We start from the raw sequence: 24,790 nt of genomic DNA on the forward strand, positions 1-24,790 counted from the left end.
CATCTCTGCCAGTCAGGCTTTAGTTTCAAACTTACAAACTTGCCATTTTCAAAATGAATTGTGGATAAGAGATTACGAACTATGATTAAAGAAGAAATCCAATTTTGATTACCAGTAGATTGCCTGCCTACAAAACTCCATAGAACTAACTGGAAAATTGCAATAGGAACTTATAAAAGTTATCAGTTATTAAAGACATCAACTGCTTTTCTGTATCCCAACAAAACTCAAAAAACATAGTTTTTGTGATAGAAACAAGACCTTACAAAGCAATGAGCTCAACAGAAGAGTATAGTTATTTTTTGAAGCAAACTTCATGACTTTACCAAAGAACATTAAATAAAGAAAAATAATTGTAAACAAATCCAATTTAATTTGATGGGAAGATATTATATGCTGAAGTTGTCAATTCTTTCAGATTAAAATTATTAAAATGTATATGTTTAATGATATTCTCCATTGCCTACTAGGGAATTTTTTTGGAATTTCATAAAAATAATTATGAATCTCATCTGGAAAATAAACGAATAAATAAGTAGATTTCAAAAAGAAAGGAATAGTGGAGCAACTTCCATCAATGTATAATATTAGTTCACTAGAATCTTTACTACAAAGCTATAATAATAAAATCTACAGCAATAATGCAGAAATAAAATGATAGAAATACAAATTTCTTTGCAGTTCACAATAGAGTCACTTTTGAAATGCTCAAAAATCCACCACAAATATAATGGATAAGCTTGAGGATAGTTTTAATTTTGTGACTTTTACCAAGAATACTTCACTTTGTAAGTTACTATAGGTTGTTAGTCCTTTCAACCTGTAATTTTTATCTTTATCTTAACTCAAAGTACAGTCACCACCAAATTTCCTTTTAATTTTTTCTCCTCAGAGATTTTTCTCTCAGGAGAATTTTTCTCCTGAGATATTTTCCAATTTTATGATATTTTCAAAAAGTATTGGAACCAATGTCTACATAACAAAATGGAAACCTCGTGCCATTTTTTGCACTTTTATTTTAGATTTGTCTATCTAAAATGTTGCTGACAATAATAAAGCATGCAGAAAAGAAAAATATCTCCTTATATGAGTTTTTTTTTCTGTGATACAGTCCCTTCAAGAGTAAAAAATAAAGTTACTACAAATTTTTATTACAGATTTTGGAAAAATCAATTGGACCTACGTTCATGACCACTTGGTTGCCCTGTGGCCTTCATAACGGCTTCATCTGTCAATGGTTAAACCTCTGTTATAGGTAAGGTTTGTTATCTACTCTCGGATTACCTTTTAAGGATTTCGCTCTTGATATAAAGTGACAATTCAGCTACTAGATGAACTTTACCATTTTGTGTCACTGATTGACAATACTCCATTTCCACCTTTGTTCCAAATAGTCGAAAAGTTAGAGAAACCACATAGCGGAGTGGGACATTGGCAACGCTTGTAAGAAATTCACATGTCTTTTGAGATCACAAGTTCTTCTCCACTCACCATTTTGCTGCGGGCAAGGTACCAAAGTCCTGCAGGTGGAACTGCCAGAAAATAGCGTCTCTTAGATCCCTACGTGCAGTCCACTCACTGAAGTAAGTGGAGATTGTCCAACATTTCACACAACTTTAAAAACAATGCATACTCAATTTTCCATCTGTGCTACAAAACATTATTTGTATGATGAAAATAAGTGACATCATGCAAAAGGAATAAAATTTGTGAAACAAGATGGTTTTCTTTCAAGTAGGGCTTGTTTGTGTTGGAACTAGAATTCAAAATACCCTGATAATGTTGGGCCATGGAAAGAAACCGAATCCAGATAAATTCTGGCAAGTCAGTTAAAAACTGAACTAGTGTAGGACGAAGAGGATGTGTTTTATGGCGGGAATGTGGGGAAAGAGACGGCTGGATATGAGTGGGGGTAATCTCAGCATGAGTCAGCAGCAACAAGGTGGCAGACACGTGGTCTGATCCCAGCAAGGACACAGTCTCAGGCCCTAGATCTCCCTCATTATAAGGGATAGAGGTCAACCCAAACGTGTGCAGAAGAAATGAAACAGGATGGAAACCTGACCTCAAACTATATCATCTGAGAAAAATCCAGTAAACAAGTGATCTCGTAGACAAGTCCAAATGGGAATATGAGCACCGCCCTCCCATGTACGGCGGCTCTGTTCTGCGTGCTACAGAGGCTGACAGGGAGACTGATGGCAACTTAGTGTAAGGAAATACTTTATCATTTTCAAAGTAGCCCAGTGATGGAAACATTGCCTTAGGAGTTTCATACCGCTAGAGAAGCACAAACACAGATGGGGGAAAATATCCCATGACAGGACTTTTGCAGGCATCAATGGGGAGTTTGGACTAAATGACGTGTAACATCTCTCCCAAGCCAGATTCTGGGATTCCTTTACTCTAAAACAAGTATTTAAAAGCAGCAGAGGGGTGCCTGGGTGACTCAATCGGTAAAGCATCTGACTCTTGATCTCAGCTCAGGTCTGGATCTCAGGGTCTTGAGTCCCACGTTGGGCTCCAGGCTGGGCCTGGAGCCTACTAAAAAAAGAAAAAAAAAAAAAAGGCTGCAGAACATGAAGGCACATCTGATATCCTAACTCCATTCTATCACCCTGATTAATGGAAATCCTTTATTAATCATAGCATAACATAGCATAGACAGCTAGCCAGCAATGAAACCAGACAGGGTTCAAATATTGGCTTTACGACTTGCTGACTGAGTAGATGTGGATTAATTCTCTAGGAGCCTCAGTTTCCTATAAAATGGGGATAAAACATGAACCTTGCAGGTAGTGTACACAAGGCATTTAGTTCCAAAGAGATTCTCAATCCACAGGTGATGTTGTCAGTGTTACCATAGAGAAAGTCTGGAAACGACACTCCAGTTCCAATAATGCAATACTGATTTAGCACAACTGGATAAACTTTACTGCCTTAAATTAAAAAAAAAAAAAAAGACAACAACAAAAAACACTGACCAAATCAAGTAAAGGGTACAAAAGAATTAAAATAATAAGCTCATTTAAGGAACAGTACCAAACTTCTTTCTTCACAAGTATAGAATCCTAACATTTGCATCTTTCAAAATTGCTTAAACACCTGTTTGCTTAAATCCTGCAGAGCAGAGTGTAAAATGATATCCTTCAGCTGGAAATAAACACAGCTCAACCAGTGGTGTTCAGAACCACGAGGGATGGGTGGGCTGAGAAACAACAAAATGGACTGAGGGCAGCTTTTCTTCCCCACTTATTTCCGTCTCAACTAAGGGGAAGCCTGATTTCTCAGCAGGAGGTACACTGTTTTACTTTCTGTAAGTATTCTTTTTTTTTTTTTTAATGAAGTTCTTGGTGAAGAAATGTTTAAGAAAAATCAAAATGTTGTCCCAAAAGTTTAATTTTGCTTTTGTTTCCCTTGCCAAAGGAGACATATCTAGAATAATAATATGATCTACTAATTCTACTACTGGGTATTTACCCAAAGAAAATGAAAACACTAATTTTAAAACATGTATACACCCCTATTTTTATTACAGCTTTATCTACAATAGCCAAGGTATGGAAGCAACCCACGTGTCCATCAATAGATGATAGATAAAGAAGATGTGATCTATATATACAATGTGGTCTATGTATATAATGGAATATTACTCAGCCATAAAAAAGAATGATATCTTGCCATTTGCAACAACACAGATGGATCTAGAGCGTATAATATTAAGTGAAATCAGTCAGAGACAGATAAATGTCATATGATTTCAACAATATGTGGAATTTAAGAAACAAAACAAGCGGACACATGCACCCGAATGTTTATAGCAGCAATGTCCACAATAGCCAAACTATGGAAAGAACCTAGATGTCCATCAACAGATGAATGGATCAAGAAGATGTGGTATATATACACAATGGAATACTATGCAGCCATCAAAAGAAATGAAATCTTGCCATTTGCAACAACATGGATGGAACTAGAGCGTATCATGCTTAGCGAAATAAGTCAAGCAGAGAAAGACAACTATCATATGATCTCCCTGATATGAGGAAGTGGTGATGCAACATGGAGGCTTAAGTGGGTAGAAGAATAAATGAAACAAGATGGGATTGGGAGGGAGACAAACCATAAGTGACTCTTAATCTCACAAAACAAACTGAGGGTTGCCGGGGGGAGGGGGTTGGGGAGAAGGGGGTGGGATTATGGACATTGGGGAGGGTATGTGATTTGGTGAGTGCTGTGAAGTGTGTAAACCTGGTGATTCACAGACCTGGGGATAAAAATATATGTATATAAAAAATATATGTTTATAAAAAATAAAAAAAAAAAAAAAAAAAAAAAAAAAAGAAACAAAACAAGCAAAGAAAAAAAGAGACAGGGGCACCTTGGTTGTCAGTGGGTTAAAGCCTCTGCCTTCAGCTCAGGTCATGATCTCAGGATCTTGGGATCAAGCCCTACATTGGGCTCTCTGCTCAGCAGGGAGCCTTGCTTTCCCTTCTTTCTCCACCTGACTCTCTGCCTACTTGTGATCTCTTTCTGTCAAATAAATAAATAAAATCTTAAAAAAAAAAAGAGACAAACAAAAAGACCCATTAATACAGAGAACAAACTGATGGCTACCAGAGGGGAGGCGGGTATAGGGATGGAGGAAATAAGTGAAGGGGATTAAGAGTACACTTATCGTGATGAGCACTAATGTATAGAATTAAATATTTATGTTGTACATCTAAACTAATATAATATAAAACTGTTGATTATGCTTGAATAAAAAAATTTTAATAAAAAATTTTAATAAAATTAATTTTTTGAAAAAAATTTTTTCAATTTTTTGGAAAAAAATTTAATAAAAAATTTTAATAAAAAATTTTTCAATTAAAAATTTAAAATGTTGCTACTTTTCTTTCAGTGAGATAAGAAAAAGAGAAGGTGTGAGCATAATTTTTATTATTTGTGTTTACAGAACTCTGGTTTAAAGTATCCATCTTGGTAATGCAGTGTGTAAATACAGAGACTTCCTAAGATTTCTAGGTTAACTGCAAGTATACAGAGCTGCATGGTATAATGGGAGGGCCTGTGGCATCTACCTTAAAGAGACCTGGGTTCTGGCTGATCTTGATTTGCGAGTCATCTCCTTTTGAAACATAAATAAATCACATCACTCTTCTACTTGAAACCCTAAACATCCAGAACTGTTCCCATGGCCACCAGACCCTGTGTGATGTGAATCTTCCCTTGCTACTGTCAGGTCACATTCCCTGTCACTCTTCCCTCCCTCTATCAATTTCAGCTACATTGACCTTTGAGTATGAATTCACCTCAGGGCCTTTGCACTTGCTTCCATCTGCCTGCAATTCTCCTTCCATATGGAAGGTATCCATGTGGTATCCATACGGTTCACTCCCTCATCTCATTCAGGACTCTGCTTGAATGTCATCTCCATTGAACATTCTATCTAAAAGAGCACTTTCCTTCATTATTCTTTATCCCTTGCCTTGCTTAATTATGTTTTCTGACCTACTATATATTTATTTGTGTAATTTTTACCAAATGTTCCCTTCCCATTAAAATATACATCCACGAAAGCAATGACCACATCTGTTTTGCTTACTACTGTAACTCAACAAGTAGAACAGTACCTAGCATATGATGGAAGCACAATAAATATTCACTGAATGAATGAACTAAAGAATGACCTTGGACAAGACACATAATTCCATTTGTGTTCTAATCTGCATATTTTTTAGAAAATCTTTAACTTCTTCTCACGCTATAACATTCTATGATTCTCGGTTTCCTAAGCCAATGTTCTCAATCATTATATTAGGAAAAGGAAAGAGAAAGTTCCTAGCATAGACTGGGTGATTTCTAAACAACAGAAATTTACTTCTCAAAGTTCTGGAAGCTGGGAAGTCTGAGATCAACACACCAGCAGATTCTGTGTCCAGTGACGTCCCCCTCCCAGTTCAGAGATGACATATTTCTGCTGTAACTCACATGACAGAGAGGGTAAGGAAGCTCTCCAGGGCCTCTCTTATAAGGGTTTTAACCCCATTCATGAGGGCTCTGCTTTCATAACCTATTCACCTCCCGAGACTCCGCCTCCTAATGCCACAACACAGGGCAAGGGGATTTTAACATACTAATTTTGAGGGGACACAACATTCAGTCTCGACAAAATAGGGCAAGAGTTAGCTCACTCCTTTAATGTCACAGAAAGAATTCAGGACTTGTTTACTTGAAATACGGGATCATGCAAAACCTCCTATATGCAGCCAGCCAGCCCAAAAGAGGGTTCTCCAAACATTAGACCAGTCAGATTATCCTCACTTGCGAAACGGGCTTCACACTGGGTCACCGTTGTCATCATGTGCCCTCAATTACAACACACCCTTATTTCCCTAATATATTGAATAACTTTAAACACTGGCTTTCCACAAATGGTTAGGGGTACACCCTCTCCTATTTCAGAGATGACAAACCAAGGGGCAGCTAGAATAAAAAAATCCGACCACAAATATTTTCTCTCTCGTGTACAAAACTGTAATTCTAGGGCCTCGAGCATAGCAGAACATAAAGTATTTATTGTGCAGTGGTGGAGTGAGGGTTGAAAGCCATGTGATTCTGGCTTAAAAGCCGGTTCTTTCTTCTTTCACTCTGTCCTATGGCCTCTCAGGAGGCCTTTGGTCAGGAAGGTCAGAGGCAATTCACATGAGGCAGGATAAACCCAGGCTTCTGAAGTCTCCTTCATCGATTGCCTCTAGGACTCATTCGGAGCCAGAAAATGTTTATCTGCTTGGAATCGTGAAATGGTAGAGCACTGTTTAAAAAAACAACCACAACAAACAAGACAAAACACATCCGGTTGAGTGCTCAGGAATTCGAGTTTCAAATCCTGCCTCTGACTCTTACTACACAGCATTTAGATTCCTGAAAGGTCAGTTTGCTTATCTACGCATGGTGTGATGGGCCTCTTTCTCAGAGGGTTCCTGAGAGCCTGGGGCGGGGCAGAGGACGACATACTACCCGGCACTTAGTAGGCCTGCAAATATCGCATTCATTAGAAAACCCCAGCGAAGAGGCCTGATCTCTGTGGATCTCACGGTGCATCTGCTGGGCCGGCCGTGCTCACTCAGGAGGCGAGTTACCGCTAGAGGACACTGAGCTGGCAGGAAAACTGGAGAAAGAACTGGACTGCTAGAAACCTGGATGCCTACCCGAGCGGGTGACCTCTCCCTGCTGGCTGAATTGTGGAACTGCATGTGTGATCACGACACGGGCCTGTGGGAGAGCCTTCCAGGGAACAGCTGTCCTCTGAAGATCTTGAAGCAGACCAAGGCTGCGAGGAAAGAATTTTATTTCAATGCTGTGATCAGGGCATCCTGTCATCCTTGGACCAGCCACAGACAGACAACAATCTCCCCCTGGAGTTCCTAACAATGCTGGGTTCTAGGCTTGAATCACAATGATGAGAGATCTCAGTGTTTTTACTAATCCACTGAGATAGAAACTGCCAGCAGCCTCACTGTGTAAGTTTAGCAGGAAAGCAAGTTTTATTTGCCTTGCTTATATAAAGGATATTTACTTTTATTATTTTTTGTGAGATTTATTTATTTAAGAGAGAGAGAGAGCATGGGGGGTGGGAAGGAAGGGGCAGAGAGAATCCCAGTCAGACTCTGAGAGCCTAAAAGGACATAAACTGAGCTGAAACCAACAGTCAGACATTCAACCAACTGTGCCACCCAGGCACCCCAAAGATATTTATATGCCTGTGTCATATACAGCCTTGCCCCCTGTTCCTTTCCTGACCCTTGTCTAAAGGAAGGTGAAATTTCTTAGAGATATGCAGGCAGACATTACTAGGAAAGGAAGTCAGAAATGAGAACTTGAGGTCATCCCCTGTGTATATCCTTAACATAAGACAGAAGTATTTACTCTCCATACTGAATACTATTTCTAGAATTTTCTGTTTTAGACTGCAAAATCCTTAACAGCAAAGATAGAATTCCATGATCTAACGCTTAATTTAATAAGGCCCCATTTCTAAAGGCTGGTCTCAATGGACATTAGCATGACCATATAATATATGACACAAACAGGCATTTTTGAGAGTGAGAAGAGGTATTACTATGACAGACAACAGATGTAAACTGATGAGTCTGTGATCACACTGCGCTTAATTGTGTTCAGAAACCATCCCACTAAAATATTTACTCTCATAACATTTTACCTATAAAAAAATCTCTCCTTAGAAAGTGACTTTAGTTAAAAAATTATTTGTGCTTTTTCTATACAAACAGGACTGGCTTGGTTTCCAGGACAAGTTGATATCTGCCTCCTTAGAGATGGGTGGAATGTGTGTCTCTCTCTGCCTCACTGACTCCCTTGTCTGTGAACCCCGTGAGCCATTTCTTGAAGCAGACCATCTCTGGTGACTACATTCTTCTAGACTTCCTCCTCTGAGCTCCCAGGCAGGCTCTACACCACTACCCTTCTCTCTGTAATTGCTTTAAAATCCTTCCATGCAACACCTGCAATCCATTTTTACCAGAAAGAAAATGACCTATCAATTATTCAATTAATGGCCCCTAAAAAGTAACACTTTGCTTCTTTAATAGGAATGCAGAAATAGAGACAGAGATAGCATGTTGACTTGGTAGATCTGGCAGCTGGAGACAAGAAGCAGATGTCCTGGGTTGTGGATGTATGTCAAGTTACCAAGTGCACACCTCCACTCAGCTAATTTCCTATGAACAATAGAGTGGGTAAGTTTGCTGGAAAGTCCTACTGAAAGGAAGTGAGCATTACGAGCGCGCTTGAATGTTACACATTAACGGTCATGCTAAATGAGGAAGTAGAAAGGAAGTAATGGAGAAAGAGAAGACCAAGGGCAAGGGCCACACTTCATTGTTCTCTTTACCTCTCCGGGACATGACTCTAAAAAATCAGAATGTTTTTATCAAAAAAAAAAAATCTTCTTATTCTTCAAACTCCTCCCTGATTCCTTCAAGTGGGAGGTGATCTAGACATGTAGCAGAAAAGTGAGAAATAAAAAATAAAACCTTTTTGGATTGAAAAAATAAAGCGTTTTAAAATTTTCTTGGCAGTAGAGTAGCGCAGCGGAAGCATGCTGGGCCCATAAAGTTTTCTTGGCTATGTCTTTTCTTTTTAGAACAAGGGGCATTTCTACTTTTGTTCTCACTCTCCCCTTTGTCCAAAATAGAAGGTTCTAACAAAGACAACAACTTAAAAAAAAAAAAAAAATTCTTCCAGTGTCACGAGCTTGGAGACAAAAAGAGCTTCAATGAAGTGTAGCTGGGTTGTGAGCAGCTCACAACCAGCATTCCAAGAGGAGTCCGACAGTCTGCAAGGCCTTTTTAAAAACAGCTCCAGATTTCTCTTAACAGCCAACCCCAATCACCCACGAACATATTCATTACATGATTTCATCAGTTATTCCAATAACAGGTTCTGCATATCATTGCTTTAAAAAAAAATACCTAACAATCAGGTTAGTGGGAACATCTCTGTGACTTCTACACACACTTGGTCTCTCTTCCCCTCCCCTACCCTTCACTGCCTGCCCTGAAGCACAAAATGTTCAGTGAGCAGGACCCGTCATTATTTCTCTAGGGACCCTGAACACTGGACTTCTGTTTTTAAGTTCAGTACCCAAACACTTCCCCAGAACACTCAACCCACAGTTAAACCCTATTAGTTAATTTGGTCTCCATGAATACACCATACACGGGTTCTGGTAAAAACAAAGTTAAACAAAAAATAAAAGATTTGCAAATGTTTTCTCTCATAAATAAAAAGGTGTCACCCAAAAGAACCTCTTGTTGAGAGGCAGAGAGGTGGTTAAGAAAAAAATAAAATAAAACCTTCTGAACACTAAAATACAATTTTGCATCCAAGCAGGGTGGAAGGTTTGATGCCAGTGCACAGAGGCATTATAATTATAAATTAGCTGATTTCTCCTGGGTCCTGCTGGGCACGAAGAACATTTGGCCATTATGTGTCAATTTACCTGGAGTCATTACTCAGGAAACAGGCTTATGTTCCTCACTTAACACGTCTTTTTAGAGCGCTGGGAGTGGTTCACTAAAAGAGTCTTTTGTGAAGCATGAAACTTTTGCTAGTCGTGTGAATTTCACCCCACTAATTGCGAAATTCCTTTTGGAGAGTATAGGATTTCCTCAAAGTGAAATACCCTCGTTTAGTGGTTTGATACAAAGGACATACCACGTTAAATTTCCCGTAAAATCTAATAAATCAAGGAGGGAAGTAATATCCAGGACTGAGTCTTTGCCTCCTTATGAGGTGAGGAAAATTGCTGGGGGGGGGGGGGGGGGTTAACTCTTGACTCACCAATGTCATCTTACCTTGCAGTACTCAGGTCAAAAAGAATGGCTGCCATCAGAAAGGATGAACACCCACCATTTGCATCGACGTGGATGGAACTGGAGGGGATGATGCTGATTGAAATAAGTCAAGCAGAGAGAGTCAATTATATGGTTCCACTCACACGTAAAACATAAGGAATAGCGCAGAGGAGCACAGGAAGGGAGGGAAAACAGGAAGAAATCAGAGAGAGAGAGACAAACCATAAGAGACTCTGGACTCCAGGAAACAGACTGAGGGTTACAGAAGGTTGGGAGGTGGGGGATAGGGTAACCAGGTGATGGGTATTAAGCAGGACCTGTGTGATGATAAGCATTGGGTGTTATGCACAACTAAGGAATAGTTGAACACTGCTACAAAAACTAATGATGTACTATACAGATACAGTGGCTAACTGAACACACACACACACACACACACACACAGAGAAAGAGAATGTTGAAAGTTGAAAATATAGCTAGGCTCACTTTATGCTATTAAATAAGCTGTGGTATTTAGAATTAATTCTTTTTAATTTTAAAATCATACTTATCATGTTGAAAAAACAAACCTGAAATTTTACGAAAGGTCTTTATGTCAAGCCCTCCTCAAAGCATGAGAGACTATGGACTCTGAGAAACAAACTGAGGGTTTGGGAGGGGAGGGGGTGAGAGGTTAGGTGAGGTTAGTGGTGGGTATTATGGAGGGCACGTATTATATGGAGCACTGGGTGTGGTGCATAAACAATGAATCCTGGAACACTGAAAAAATAAAACTAAATTTTAAAAAATTTAAACCCTTCTATGGAAATGTCTGTATGATTGGGTTGTTTCCTTACCGGTAGGTCAGCTGAGGGCTGCGTATTCTGACTGGAGCATCTGTTGGAAGGACGAAGAGGGTATGGAGGTAATTCTGATCTAGGACTGATGGAAGAATCCCAACCATTCAGCCCCTATAGAACTTCCCTTTAATGACAATCCCACTTGATCGCATTTTTCTGTCCATAGCCAGTTTTCTGTTTATTCCATTCTGCTTAGTGTAAGTAACTGTTAATGGCCCTAATGGTGTCTCTGGCTATAAAGAGATAGTGAGTATAACTGGCCGGCACTTAACAGCCATGCTTATCTGCTAAAGGATGGTGTTTGTAAATATGGGTCGATATATAAATGACATTTTATGACTGTTTTGCCTCAAACGCGGGTTCTTCCTCCCCATCTTCAAAAAAAATTAAAACTTTCTAGAAAAACCTTTCTCCCTGTATCCAATACTGCACACCCTTCCTCTGAAAAGGAAAACAATTCAAATATGACAACTTCCCAAATTTGTTGGTGAAGCTCTGTTTTTGCTTAAAGAGAAAAGAGATATGTGAATGTTTCTGATTGTCTCCAGTATAGAATTTCCCTTTAAGCCCCAAGACAATATATGTGTTGGCTTACATGGCATCGGCTTTCCCTAGGGAGAACATATTCCAGTTCTGATGAAAATATTAGCTTTCCCTGATAAGAACTGGGAGAGTCATAAAACAATCTCTTTGTCTGGAGCCAGTGCCCTTCACCCAAGCATATTATTATTGTAGTAATCCATTTCATTAAAAAAAAAATACCTTTGATCAAAATTAATTTAGGGTATCTCATAGTCTGGAGCCTCTACCACTTGGTTTCATTCTTTATAAGTCTTATTTGACCCAAAGTTCTAGGAGATTAAGATACCTGAATGAAAACACATCCTTGCTGATTTTGCAAGTTTTCCAGCTATGTAGACCTAGAAACTAGTCACATAGAATTAAAAGGATTCTTAAAGTTTATCTAGTCTTACGGAGAAACTGAGGGCAAGAAAGGTCAAACATCTCGCCAAAGGGCATGACTAAGTAATACCAAGAACCAATCTCTCCTGCCTGCTTGTCCAGGAGTCTTCCTATTTACTCCATATCACCATTATTTAGGTCAGCCTTTAATTTATGAACCATGGCAATATGCACCCACTCTTTATTTTCACCAGTATCCTAACATTCAACAAACTTACATAAAATGTATTTAATAACTAACTAGCATTTAGGGAACTATCATCTTACAAAAAATTAGTATTTGGTAAATCAAACCATCTAGTTTTCTGATATATTATATCCCTTCCATCAAAGCTCTAAATCTAGAAGAAATTCAAGCACAAAGCCGGAAAAATAAATTAGCAGGGTGGGCCCCCACTAAATATGGCAGGTCTCGAGGCAACTGTTCCAAGGGGTGGTTAAGAGAACAGCCAATCAAGAGTGTCCATTGAGGGGCGAAGAAGTGGAGCACGAATGGGGCAGAGGTGGATACTCAGAGCCAGAGACCCAGCCCTGTGCTCAGGTTAACTGCCCAGCCTGCACACAGCTAACAACCTTCAAAACAACTCTGCCAAAAGCTAGCAATAAACAAAATAATGCCCAAGAACATTTTTGTTTTGACTGTATTCAAATTACCAGAAATTTTCTGAACAATATCCCCCCTCTAGCCCCTACCTTCAGACATTATATAATTCACACTTACATAACCACCCCGTGACATTTCAATAGCCCTTTCATATTTCACCAAAACCTATTTTTCCCATTTTTCAAGGTGAATTATGAAAGCATCTTAAGGCACATGACTCAAACGTTGAAAGTCGTATCATAAACCAAGCCAAATCCCACTACCCTTTGCACCCATGGACACATGCACACACACACACACACACACACACACACACACCATTCCATAAAATATGTGAAATTTTACACATAACTGAAAGACAAAAAACAACAAGGATAAAACCCAGGGAGGGCAGTTTGTGTCCACCAAGTGTAGACTCGCTCAGGTAGATCAGAGTGAATTCATCACCAGGGTTTATAGAGCATCACCCGGGGCCAAGGTATCACTGTTATAGCTGTATTCCTCAGGGCACTTGAGTTCTCTTTCTTAAAACAGACTTACCCACTGACCATTAAACCTAAATACCATAAGGGGGGTTCCTTTAGAGGAGAGAAAAAAAAAGCCAATTACCAGATGTTCAAGGAATCCCTCAATTACCCTGGAAAACACAGCCCTGAACCATACCATAAGGTTTCTAATACCTGTTCCTCTTAAATTCTGGATTTTAAGTGCCCCTACTGTGTGTCCTTAATACTCTCTGCTTTTCCTGTGACAGAATTTGTCCCACTGTGTTTTAATTGCCTATGTCTGAAATGCCCATTAGACCATAAGCTCCATGAGGGCAGGAAACATGTTGTCTCATTCACCATTGTACCTCTAGAACTATCACTGACAGTTCAACAAGTACATGAATTCATCCAACAAATATTTGCTGAAAACCAACTATTACCAAGCTCTCTCTGTTCTGTGTTATTAGAGATACAATCTAAAAACAAAACATAACAAGAAAAAAAAATCAAGTTCCCAGATCTCATGGAGACGATATTGTAGTGGAGGTGTGTCAGATGTCCTTCAGTCGCCTATCTCAGATTCTGTTCACCCAGTCAGCACATCCTCTCCCTGTTTCTGTGTGTTGGCTCCCAGCTCCCAACTGCACCCATTTCCAAGAGAACTGTCCTCAACTGAGGGGCCTCAGCCAGGATGTCACAAGGCCCTCTCCCTTGTCCACAGCTAATGACTAACTTATGGGGCACAAAAGGCCAGGCCCTTGTCTCCCAGCACAATTCATGTACCAAGAACTCTCCCAAGATTAGACTTTGCCTGACACCATCCCCTTGCCTGACTGCTTCGCTTTGGGTTCTCCTGCTTCCCTCGCTCCCTTGCAGATCTTTCCTGAACAGCATTCCCTCAGTGTGCATTTGAATCCTACCCCTGTTTCTGCTTCTAGGAAACCCAACCTAACACAAGAAGGGAAGAGAGTAATAAGCAAGTACACGGATAAGCATACACCATGACAAATGGTGATCACTGTTTTGGAGACTAATGCAGCAAGGGAAAGATGGAGGGGTAAACTGGGAGAGATGAGTCCCATTTTGGATAAAACCAGGTAGAGAAAGCCTTCTCTAATAAGATGACACTGGCAGAGACCTACAGGAAGTGAAGTCATGAGAGGCATGAAAGTCTGGGCATGAATGTTCCAGGCAGCGGGAACCACACGGTGAGGAACTAGTGTGCTTGTCACGGTTGAAGAGCCAAAAGGAGGCTGGAATAAAGCAGCCAAGAGGAAGGTGGGAGGAGTGTAGCCATAAGCGGATGGTTGGATGTTGACATTATTAAAGAGGCCTATAACAGGGCCTCCTTGTTCCCATTGCAAAGTCATGGCAGTACCAGAATATTGAAATAAGAGCAAGACCTGAATAGGATCAAAGTCACCTGGTAAGACTGAGTCTGTTGTTGAAAGGGTATGGATGAGAAAATGTATATATGAACTTTATGAAAATACAGTGAAAGTTCAAGATTACAGATATCCTAGTAAAAATAAGCAAATAAAGAGTAGGGTTCTCGATTCCATATTCTTTCAAGGTTTTCTTTTTTTTCTTTTTCCCTCTTCTTGAATGCATACCTTCCTTCCACCTGTATTCTGTCCAGTGTAATCTGGGCTGTGACTTCCTCTTCTCAGTACTGAATTATTATACTACTATTTTTTCACTACTTTGGTGATCTTAATATAAATTATGACCAGCCATATTTATGGGAGAACTGAACCGTACTCTTTTGTCTCTTCTCCTTCCTTCCCGTCCCTTCCTTCTTCTGCTTTTTCTCTTCCTTTCCATATTCTCTCCTTCTCTTGCCCTTGGGAAATAATTGCTTTAGTAAACAAACACTCGTTGGTGGCATATTTATTCAAGGACCGTCCTTCCCTCTGTTGCTTGATGCCAATCAGGATAGTAACTACAACTCAACACAAACTATTATTAACAAGAAGCAAACTAGAACCTACACAGTAATACTCCCCCCCCCCCAAAAAAAAGTATATTGGTACAGCCTGGGGTTACTTTGCTTATCATCCTTCCACCATATGGACAAATTTCTTTTCCGCCTCTTTGTGGATAATAGTACTCACATGAAGAGTCATTCCACAGCATAGGCATCATACTTCTAACAGTGGCTAAAAAGTAAGATGTTTTCTGCTGGCTGGACACTGTTCTAATCAATTTACATGTATCATCTCACTGAAACTTTACAACAACCCCATGAAGTGGTTATTGTCATTACCCCCACTGTACCCATGAAAAATGAGGCATTGAAGTAATGTAACTTCTCCCCGGTCACTCAACCAGTGACTCAACATCTGGGAATGCAGCCAAGGTTGAATGAGTCCATAACAGGAGTTCTTGAATCCACTCTACACTGCCCACAACCCACCCACCCCCATCTTACGACATCAAGTCACAGTGTTTTGCTTCTATTTTCATTTACCTCTACCTCTCCCCCTGTTCTGTGAGCTTCTTGAGAGTATGGAGTAAATTTTACTCCTCTTTGATCATCAGGCATGATAATAGGGCCCCAATAAAATATACCTCTGTTTTCCCCACTTGAGTTCCAAACTAAATGATGGATAAGACAAAAGAATAAGGCAGACACAGATGAGAATACCAGCTTTGTTACTGAGAAAGACCAGGCTGGAGGAGGACCCATGGATTTCCTGGGTGCCAAATCCCAGAATTAGCCATACTGATCCTCCCAGTCATGGGCAATACCAAGAAAACCAAAGGTTTCCTCTCTAAAATGTAGCACTTGGAGGAGCAGACCATAATGTATGTAGAGAGAGAAAATGGGCCCATCCACACCACACACTCAATACTATCAAGTAGAGAACACTTAGAGTGAGAAATGGCAGTCTTTCCACAGGAAAATAGGAAGCCCAAACTGAGTTGGTTCCAAATGCTTCCCCTAACCTCAGTACTTGGAAGTCCATGTTCTTGAATTCGTTAGACAAGAGGGTTGTACTGAGGATAAAGAACAGCTTCATAATACGCTGTGCAATATGACATGTAATTAATCAGCACTAGGAAAGCAGAGAGTCCAAATCCAGAGCAGATTTGGGGAGAGAACTCAGGTTTCTTAATTCCTCTATCAAGTGTATAGTCCACTGGTTCACAGATGGGTGTCCCCTTTTAAGCTCAGGTTTTACTGAGAGTTGCATTGGGCTGGATGGAAGCCAGGACATCCTGGCATGTCTTCTGGGTTCTAGGGGTGGGGTACACACAGAAGTCCAGCAAGTCTGGGACCATCACTGAGAACGGGAGCCCTATGAAAACCAGAACATGGCCAGCTGGGAGGTAAGCACGCCTGTGACACTGTGTGGTGAGGTGGCAGTGGCACAGCCCAGACCTTTCAGGGAAAGAGAGAGGCAAAGAGCAAAACAAGAGTGGAGAGTCACACTGGCTACTCAGGAAGCGTCCCTTTCCCACTGGAAGACATTAGTCGTGCCCAAGACCTCTCTGAGCAGTGGGATGTTTATAGAATCATCGAATCTGCTCTGTACCATCCCTTCCACCCCCTTTCCTTAACCATCTCATCAAATTCATATGTGTCAATATTTTTACTTTGGGCAGGGGAGAGCTATTGAAACCAGAACCTATAAGTCAGCCAGCCAAAGCAAAATAGCAGAGCCATGCACAGAATTTGAGTCTTCTTGGACAGTCTATACTCAAAGAAAATAATCTTTTGCTTAAATTGTCAAAATTGGCTCTTCTAGCTCTAAATATATTAAATTTTGACCTTCCAAATTGCTCTGGCTCTGTTGACCCAGGGGAGTTGTTCTCTGCTGCCAAGTAAGAAATGGGAAATAAACACAATCTGGAAAACGAAAAGTTGGCATTCTCCCACCAGGAACCCAAGTGTCATGGCCTAACTAACCCTTACCACTAGATTTTGTGCAGAGATCTGGGTGAAAGAACCAGCCAAAACTATTTTATCAATCAGCTATTTACTTCTTTGGACATTACTTTAGAGATTTTTATCCTATCCAAATAACACTAAAAGTAACCATGTAATCAGAATCAAATTCAATACCAACAACCCCTCCACCCCCCAACACACACACACATACCTCTCATACATTTACCACCCTAACAGTCTAAGCCTGTGCTCCCCAGTGTGGTGGTAAAGAGTTTCTGTAAACAGTTGTATCCTTATCTATTCTGGTCTGCTTTGTGCAGATAAAATCAGTGGCCAAGAACCAGAGATTTCACTGGTGGCCCCGCTCTATCACAAATAACCCAGTGAGGATCAGGGAAAACCAGACCAAGGATGACTCAGTAAAATCCATTGTCTATGGGAGAGACATCAGAATAGGTCCAAATGGCAGTAACATTTGTGTAGAAGGAGCATGGGTCTATAAAATGTTATCTCTGGCGCTAAGCTGTTCAAACAAAAAGATAAAATCTTGAAATAATGGTTAAATTGATGTAATCTGCTGTGAAAGGTTCCAACCCTGTCTGTGATATCATCCAAGGCCAAGTTAAATCAGGCGTGGTGGGAATGATGCTATCTCTGCCTGGTTCTATCTAGACAAACACAACCACCTAAAAAAGCATTAGGGTCCAGGTCAGTTGTCGACCAGAGATAATCTCTAAAATCATGGAGGCGACAGCAAAGCTGTTTCTCTGCTCACCTTTCAGCAAGATAATAAATGTCAGAAGGTGGTGCTTATAGCCCCTAGGGTTAAATTTCACATACCTGATAAATTCAGGTAAATAAAGGTAACTGACAGCATTCTGATTTAGCTTTAAAGAAGGGAGCTCAAATTATTTTCCCTGGACAAACTGCAGAACCCAGAAATTATTATTTTGAAGACACAAAGAAAGAATTGATATGAGGGAAAGTGCTAGGTAATCAAATAACAACCTCAGTGCTGGAAAATAATTTAACATTTTCACTTCACCAAACTCTCCATATTGGCTTTTTCGTGACTAAAGTGCATTTTGAAGTTACACAGTTATCAGAACCACTCAATTGCCAAAATAGTTAATCTTGCATCCATTATCCAGATTAACTAGTGGTGTTGGTAAACTTTGGTTTACGGGTGATTTAAATTAGCTAACGATGGAGTGGAAATCGAAATCACAATAAAAACATGTCAGAGAGAGTTACCTATTTTCCTCCGGAATATTTACAGAAAATTATTTATCTTCTGAAATAAAAAGCCTAGTTCTGAAATTAAAAAATTAAAATTTTATTTTAGAAACCTAGCACCTTAAAATGATACAAAATAATTTACTTAAAAAAAAAAACCTCTTTGGGGCACCTGGGTGGCTCAGTGGGTTAAAGCCTCTGCCTTCGCCTCAGGTCATGATCTCAGGGTCCTGGGATCGAGTCCCGCATCATCGGGCTTTCTGCTCAGCAGGGAGCCTGCTTCCTCCTCTCTCTCTCTCTGCCTGCCTCTCTGCCTACTTGTGATCTGTCTCTGTCAAATAAATAAATAAAATATTTAAAAAAAAAAAAAACCTCTTTGAAGATTTACTTATTTATTTGAGAGAGAAATAGAAGACATGCACATGAGTCGAGAGGAGGGGTAGAGGGAGGGAGAACCTTCAGAGAGACTCCCCGTTGAGCACGGAGCCCCACACAGAGCGCAATCTCATAACCCGTGAGATCATGACCTGAGCCAAAATCAAGAGTCAGATGCTTAACCGACTGAGCCACCCAGGTGCCCCAAAATGATACAAAATAATTTGTAAAGGCACTGTCAGTATCATTAAAAATATTAAAATCACTAAAGATAGTTTTTAAAAAAAAAAACCCACACCAGAAACACCAACACTGGATGCTTATGCAGAAAATTAAATAAAGCTCAGAGGACACATTTAAGCTATAAGGTAAAGCATAGGAGGAACTAATGGGAGACTCTGATCTCTGGTACCTCCCTCATATCTTACTTCCTTCCATGAAGGACACTTAAAGCACCTCCTAATAACCAAGGCTAGACAAATTATAATACATTTTGTACTTGTTTGTTTTAAAAAGCAAACAGGCCAACACAGACAGAGACTTTATCACACAAATTGAGAAATGACCATGACCTGAGGTGGGAAGGCATGATTCATCACTTCTCTCCTTCTAGATGCTTCCTGGATCCATTCGTGCAGGATGCAAACTTCTGATCCCACCTCAACCCAAGAGTAAAATTTTAACCCCCTTTCTCTACACCATATCCAACAACTAGGTGCTCTTTGTCCTCCTGGCTCCGCTTGAAATCGGCTTGCAGGCTGAGAGGTGCTGCTCACTGTCTTCTTGGTGATAGGGATGAAAAGAGTGAGGTTTTGGGAACTGACACTTATCCTGTGAACCATTTCTGTAAACTGCCTCACACCTTTCAGGGCAACGGCCAGAAACAATCTTGGTGCTCACTTTTATGGGAAATAGAATTTCCTGAGTGTCCTCACTCACCAATGAGGGAGGCAAGGCTTCTAAACTTTAGTTTGCACACCAAAGCTGTTTGTCACTTAAGCATGCTTACCGACCTTATTTCTGGAGAGCAACATCGATGATATTCTGGCTTTAGCCCCGACAACTCTGTACCCCGCACCCCTTGACTAATAGTATCCTCAAGGTGAAGCACCAGTGCCTCTCCTGTCCTCCATACAAGCAAGTTTCCCTACTCCCAGCCTCACCTGAGGCCACCTCACCAACTCACTCCGAAAGATAGCAGAAACCTAGCTTTCCTTCGTTTCCTTTAACCCCAGCAGATGTGCGGCACTGGTAGTTTGAAAGGACCAAAGGTGCCTTCTCTAAGCTACCAACTGGCATGTCCCTTCATTCCCAAACACCAACTTTGGAATGATTTGAGGAGGGTCCAGGAGAATGGAGGACACAGGGCCATCTTAAAGCCTGGCCATTTTGACAGCCTCTCTGTCCTTTCCCATACAGGGCTTTCTGAGGTGTGACGCTCCCTCCCAGACGCCATGTCTGTGGGAGTTGCTAGCCAGACAGTGTGGGAATGAGAAGAGTTTTGAGACCAGCCTCAGTGTGGTTGTCCTGCAGTGACTTTGCACGGTGCCAAAGCATCGCCCTCCCTGACTCCAGAACAAATGGCCTATTCTCAGCCACACTTGAAACTCCAACCTCTCCCTGCTTCCCTTCACAGCCCTCCAAATCTCCACGACCAGAGGAAACACTCCCTCGGCATGGCCTCCATTACATTTCCTACTGCTTTTGGTATTTTAAATATTTAATTTGCATTATATCAATGTGTGATCATTTAATATCCCTATTAAATGGTCAAAAAGAAAGAGCTTTTTCCTTCCCTTTTTTCCTTTTATCTCCACAGTACCTAGTGCTTTGCCCTGATCTGAGAGGAACTCAACAAGTGTTTGTTATACCGAACAGAGACAATATACTAGGTCTGTCACCATCACTGGCATGTTGCCAAGATCAATGTTTCTGTCCCTCTAAAATATTTGAAAGCCTCAAAAAGGGATATTCTAATAGAACCCAATGTAAAAATGATGAGTTAGGATTCAATTTGAGTTTTTATGCATTTTTTTTTCCTAAAGGAAGGATTAGGTAGACCAAAAACCTAGCACTTAAGTACTTACTTACATAGGTCACCCCCATGTAGGCAGAATATGTAAGACAATAAGGTAATATTTAAATTAGTAATAATAACTGGCCATGGGAGAACTGAAGGATTTTCTTCTTCTGCCACTGAAAGTGCTGTCCCTTTAGAGGGTGATTGTGTGTGTACCGCACCATTCAAATCCTACCTGCCCCACCTCAAAAATTAGGCATTGAATGGTAGGGAGGCTGCTCACAACCCTGCAGTATTTTAAATCTCCCCCTCTTCCTCATCCTAAGAACTGCCCTGTCATTTTCATCAGGTTTTTGTTCCCGGGACTCCTACGGCCCAGCTCGACAGACAGGTGCCGCCAGCAAGCTCTCCAGACAGCAGCAGCCAGGTCCTGGAAATTCAAGTTAAAGAATGACACACAACCCCATCAGACCCAGGCTGCCTGCCATTGTCAGATCACTGAGTTGCCAGGATAGTTCACTTTGCAATCGTTACCCAGACTAACGAGAGACGTTGCCGAACTTTGGCTTGTGATCCGTCAGTCTGTTAGAAGAGGCAAAAACCAAAACTGCAGACAAAAAATGTCAGCGTTCCCTGTTTTCTTCAAAAACAAAGAGCGGTAGGCAGTTCCGCAAGTGATTTCAGTGAGCGTGATAGGGAAATGAGGGGCAGAATCATGTAAATCGGCTTCTGATGTCCTCGCCTGTCGCCTCTCCCATCAGGACTCTCCGCCCGCACTACCCCAGTACCCCGGCCCAAGACAGAGGGTAATGGCGCCTCCATGTCTGCCCAGAGAGGACGTGTGGTGTGGTTAAAAGCACACTAGATCTGCATTCAAATTCCTCTCTAGCACGCTGACTGTATAAGGACATTGATACTTATTTTTTTAGCTAAGTAATACGTGAATACATGCTCAACCTAAACAACACAGAACAATATTAGGAAAAGAGTGAGTCCCACAGATCTCTTGCTCTTCTCCAGAGACATATGCCCAATAAACTTTTCTTCCTTTAGAGTGGGAGGGGGAGGGGCAGAGGGAGAGAAAGAGAAAATCTTAAGCAGACTCCATACCCAGCGGGGAGCCTGATGGGGGCTGGGGGCGGGGAGCAAGGGGGACACTTTGTCTCCCAACCCTGAGATCATGACCTGAGCCAAAATCAAGAGTCGGGGGCCTAACTGAATGAGCCGCCCAGGTACCCCTCCCAGTTCTTTTCCTGTGTGTGTGTGTATGTATATATACACATACACACATTTATATAACCATAAATATATATATACACATATATGCCCCAAAACTTATCACCTATCAAATCATTTAGTAAATACTCCTCAGTGATTTCCTATAATTCCCCAACAGCATGCGTTAGCATTCCCTGTTTGTGGAACTGTATGTATTTCTAATATTGACATATTCCCTCCGTAAGTTACTTAACCTCTGGGCTTCAGTTCAGGTCTCTTTTTTGTCAGATGAGGCTATTATACGACACGACTCTCACGGGCTTACAGAATGTGTAAGAAAGAAGCCCCGTGCAGAGCAGGGACTCGCAGATTCCATCCTGGCAAGTGCTACCTGAAATCCTCCTCCTTGTTTGCTGTTTCTGTATGGATTTTCCGTCTTCAGCCCCACTGGCAAATATTTTTCTTGAAGGCGGGGTCTGTGTCTTCTCTCATCTGTGTCACCAGGGCCTAGACCAGAGCTGGCATATAGTATGAGCGCGGTACTCGCTTGCTAGTTGGTTAGTTAGCTAGCTTCTCAGCCGTACTCATCAGTACTGGTCTGGCTCCCAACTGCAGGGACGGGGGTTTGCTAGCCTGCTAACAGCATGTGGGTGGTCAAGCCCAGGGTTGCCTGTTGGAAGAGAGTATATGGCCAAAGGCAGAGGCAGATGGAGCAGGTCAGGCAAACGTACTATGAGAGGCCAAAGAGATGGGGCATGGGCGGGAAGGTGGTGTCAGAACATGGGGATGAAAGAGGATGCCTAACGCTGAGGTTCTGGCTAAGCTGGTGATTTTCCACCCCCTGTGTGGCAAAGGCCTAGGCCACACTCATCAGCAGGGTCACGATCGGAAGCACACTACCAGGGAGCTCCCCCTCTCATCTTTGGGAGGTGGCACCTGGTCTGAGGTGGCAGGAGAGCTGCGGGTGGGGGGCGTCTGGAATCTTGCATGGCAGAGCTGAAAGGGGTCCTGGCAATATCTAGTGATACTAAAATGCCGGTTCCTAAGCCCCACCCACAGAAGTTCTGAATTCTGGTTCCGTAGGCCTAGAGATGTTGTCCAATCTCTTGGATATACAGAAGAGGAGAAGATCCAAAGAGTGCGCACACACTTGGAGTTGGCGGACCAGTGTGCCTGACATAGTGAGGGAATCCAGAGGGTTGCTCAGCGGGAGGATCTGGAAGGCAGCAAGAAGTCAGGAATGCTGTGTCTCATTCACTCTCTCTGATGCAAGGCAGCCCAGCACCCAACAGGGCAAAGGTTTTCCGAGTCTGGACCTAAACCAGCAGCATTAGAACACCCTGGGACTTCTTTAAAAAGCAAAGCCTTGGAACCCACCCCAGATCAACTGAATCATGAATTCTAAGAGGGATCCTGCAGTCTGGCTTAACAGATCCTCTAGGTGATTCTCATGCCCAGTCAGTGTTGGAGAACCTTGCAACAGGGGGTGATCAGGTAACCATCTGTATGGCCTCTCAGAAAAGTTCAACTTGCTCCTGGATCTGGGTGTACCTAGAATTCTCGAAACTCACTGGCAACCTCACTGCCAATATACTGTCAAGATCATACCCAGAGAATCTGAGAAAAGTGGAGTCATCTCTACCCAGAGTAACTGATCAGTTCCAACAATGTCCAGAAATCTGTTACAGTGGGACTTGATGATATAGCGTGTCAACTCCAGCTGAGCTGCCATCCATGGGAACACCCGTGAGACACAGTTGCCATGATCATCACCATCATCCCCACAGCCACCACCATCATCATCACTGCCAACATTTACGTAATGTTCCCTATATACTTGGCATTATTATTAGAACTTTGTAAATAGTCGCCCACTTTATCTTCACAAACATAAATCATACACTTGGTGCTATATTTGTATTCTGCCATTTTATAGACCAGAAAACTGAGGCAAAAAGAGGTGAAGTGACTTGCTAATAACCCTGCTGTACCTAAAGATCAGAGCAAGATTTTACATCTAAGTACATGGCCTCCTGAACCTCCACTTCTTAATTGGGTCAAAGACAGGCAGTTGAGGTGGTGGTCAAGAGCCTTCATCCAGTTGGCAAGAGCACTCCAGGTCACCTGGGTTTGAATCTGGCTCTGCCACTTACCACTACCAATGGCCTATTAACTGGTCTCCTGGCCTCTAGGCTTACCCTCTCCTGGAAATCCATTCTAGAATAATTATCTTACATATGCAAATATATTTCCATCACTCTCCTCTTGAAAATTCTTCCGTCTTTTTTTTTTTTTTTTTTGCTTCCTGTAAGATAAAATCTGAGCATACGACGTCACTCACAAAGAAGCTTCCGCGTGCTCATCCTGCTTAGTCTTCTACCATTCTTCCCTTGTGCACTGAGCCACAGCCATGCCCAACGGCTTACTGCTCTTCCCTGGTTAAGCCAGCCTGTTTGTCCTTGGCTGGAATTTCCTACCATCCAACCCTTCCCTCACTTGGAAAATTCCTACTTACTTTCAGTTTGGGCTAACAACTGCTTTCTTTGGGGAAGTCGTCCCTGGGTACCCCCTATACAAGCCTAAGGCCTCCTTTTCTTTCTGCTTCCATTGGCAAAATCTCCATTATCCTGGTCTCGGAATTGCCTGCGTGTCTCTCCTGGGAATTTGGGAGAGCAGAAACTGTCATTTCATCTCTGCCATGGTCCCAGGGCAATTATAGATGCAAATAAATCTATTATAGATGCAAATAAATATTGGTTAAATAAATGGATGG

The 24,790-nt window shown here is 41.5% G+C and overlaps 1 long non-coding RNA gene across 2 annotated transcripts in view; it reads right to left on the reverse strand.

Moving 5' to 3' along the window:
* Positions 1-754: 754 nt before the first annotated feature.
* The window catches only part of LOC131838849 (uncharacterized), a 37,572-nt gene continuing 13,536 nt past the window's right edge, over positions 755-24,790 (reverse strand). Inside the window, exons 2-5 of one of the 2 annotated variants that reach the window (XR_009356721.1) lie at positions 11,216-11,255; positions 10,380-10,472; positions 7,212-7,333; positions 755-2,544 (exon numbers count right to left, since the gene is read on the reverse strand). This is a non-coding gene — a long non-coding RNA (uncharacterized LOC131838849). The remainder of the gene's footprint in view (positions 2,545-7,211; positions 7,334-10,379; positions 10,473-11,215; positions 11,256-24,790) is intronic. The other variant, XR_009356720.1, reaches the window with a different exon arrangement.

Source organism: Mustela lutreola, chromosome 8, assembly GCF_030435805.1.
Source record: "Mustela lutreola isolate mMusLut2 chromosome 8, mMusLut2.pri, whole genome shotgun sequence".
NCBI classification, from domain to species: Eukaryota; Metazoa; Chordata; class Mammalia; order Carnivora; family Mustelidae; genus Mustela; species Mustela lutreola.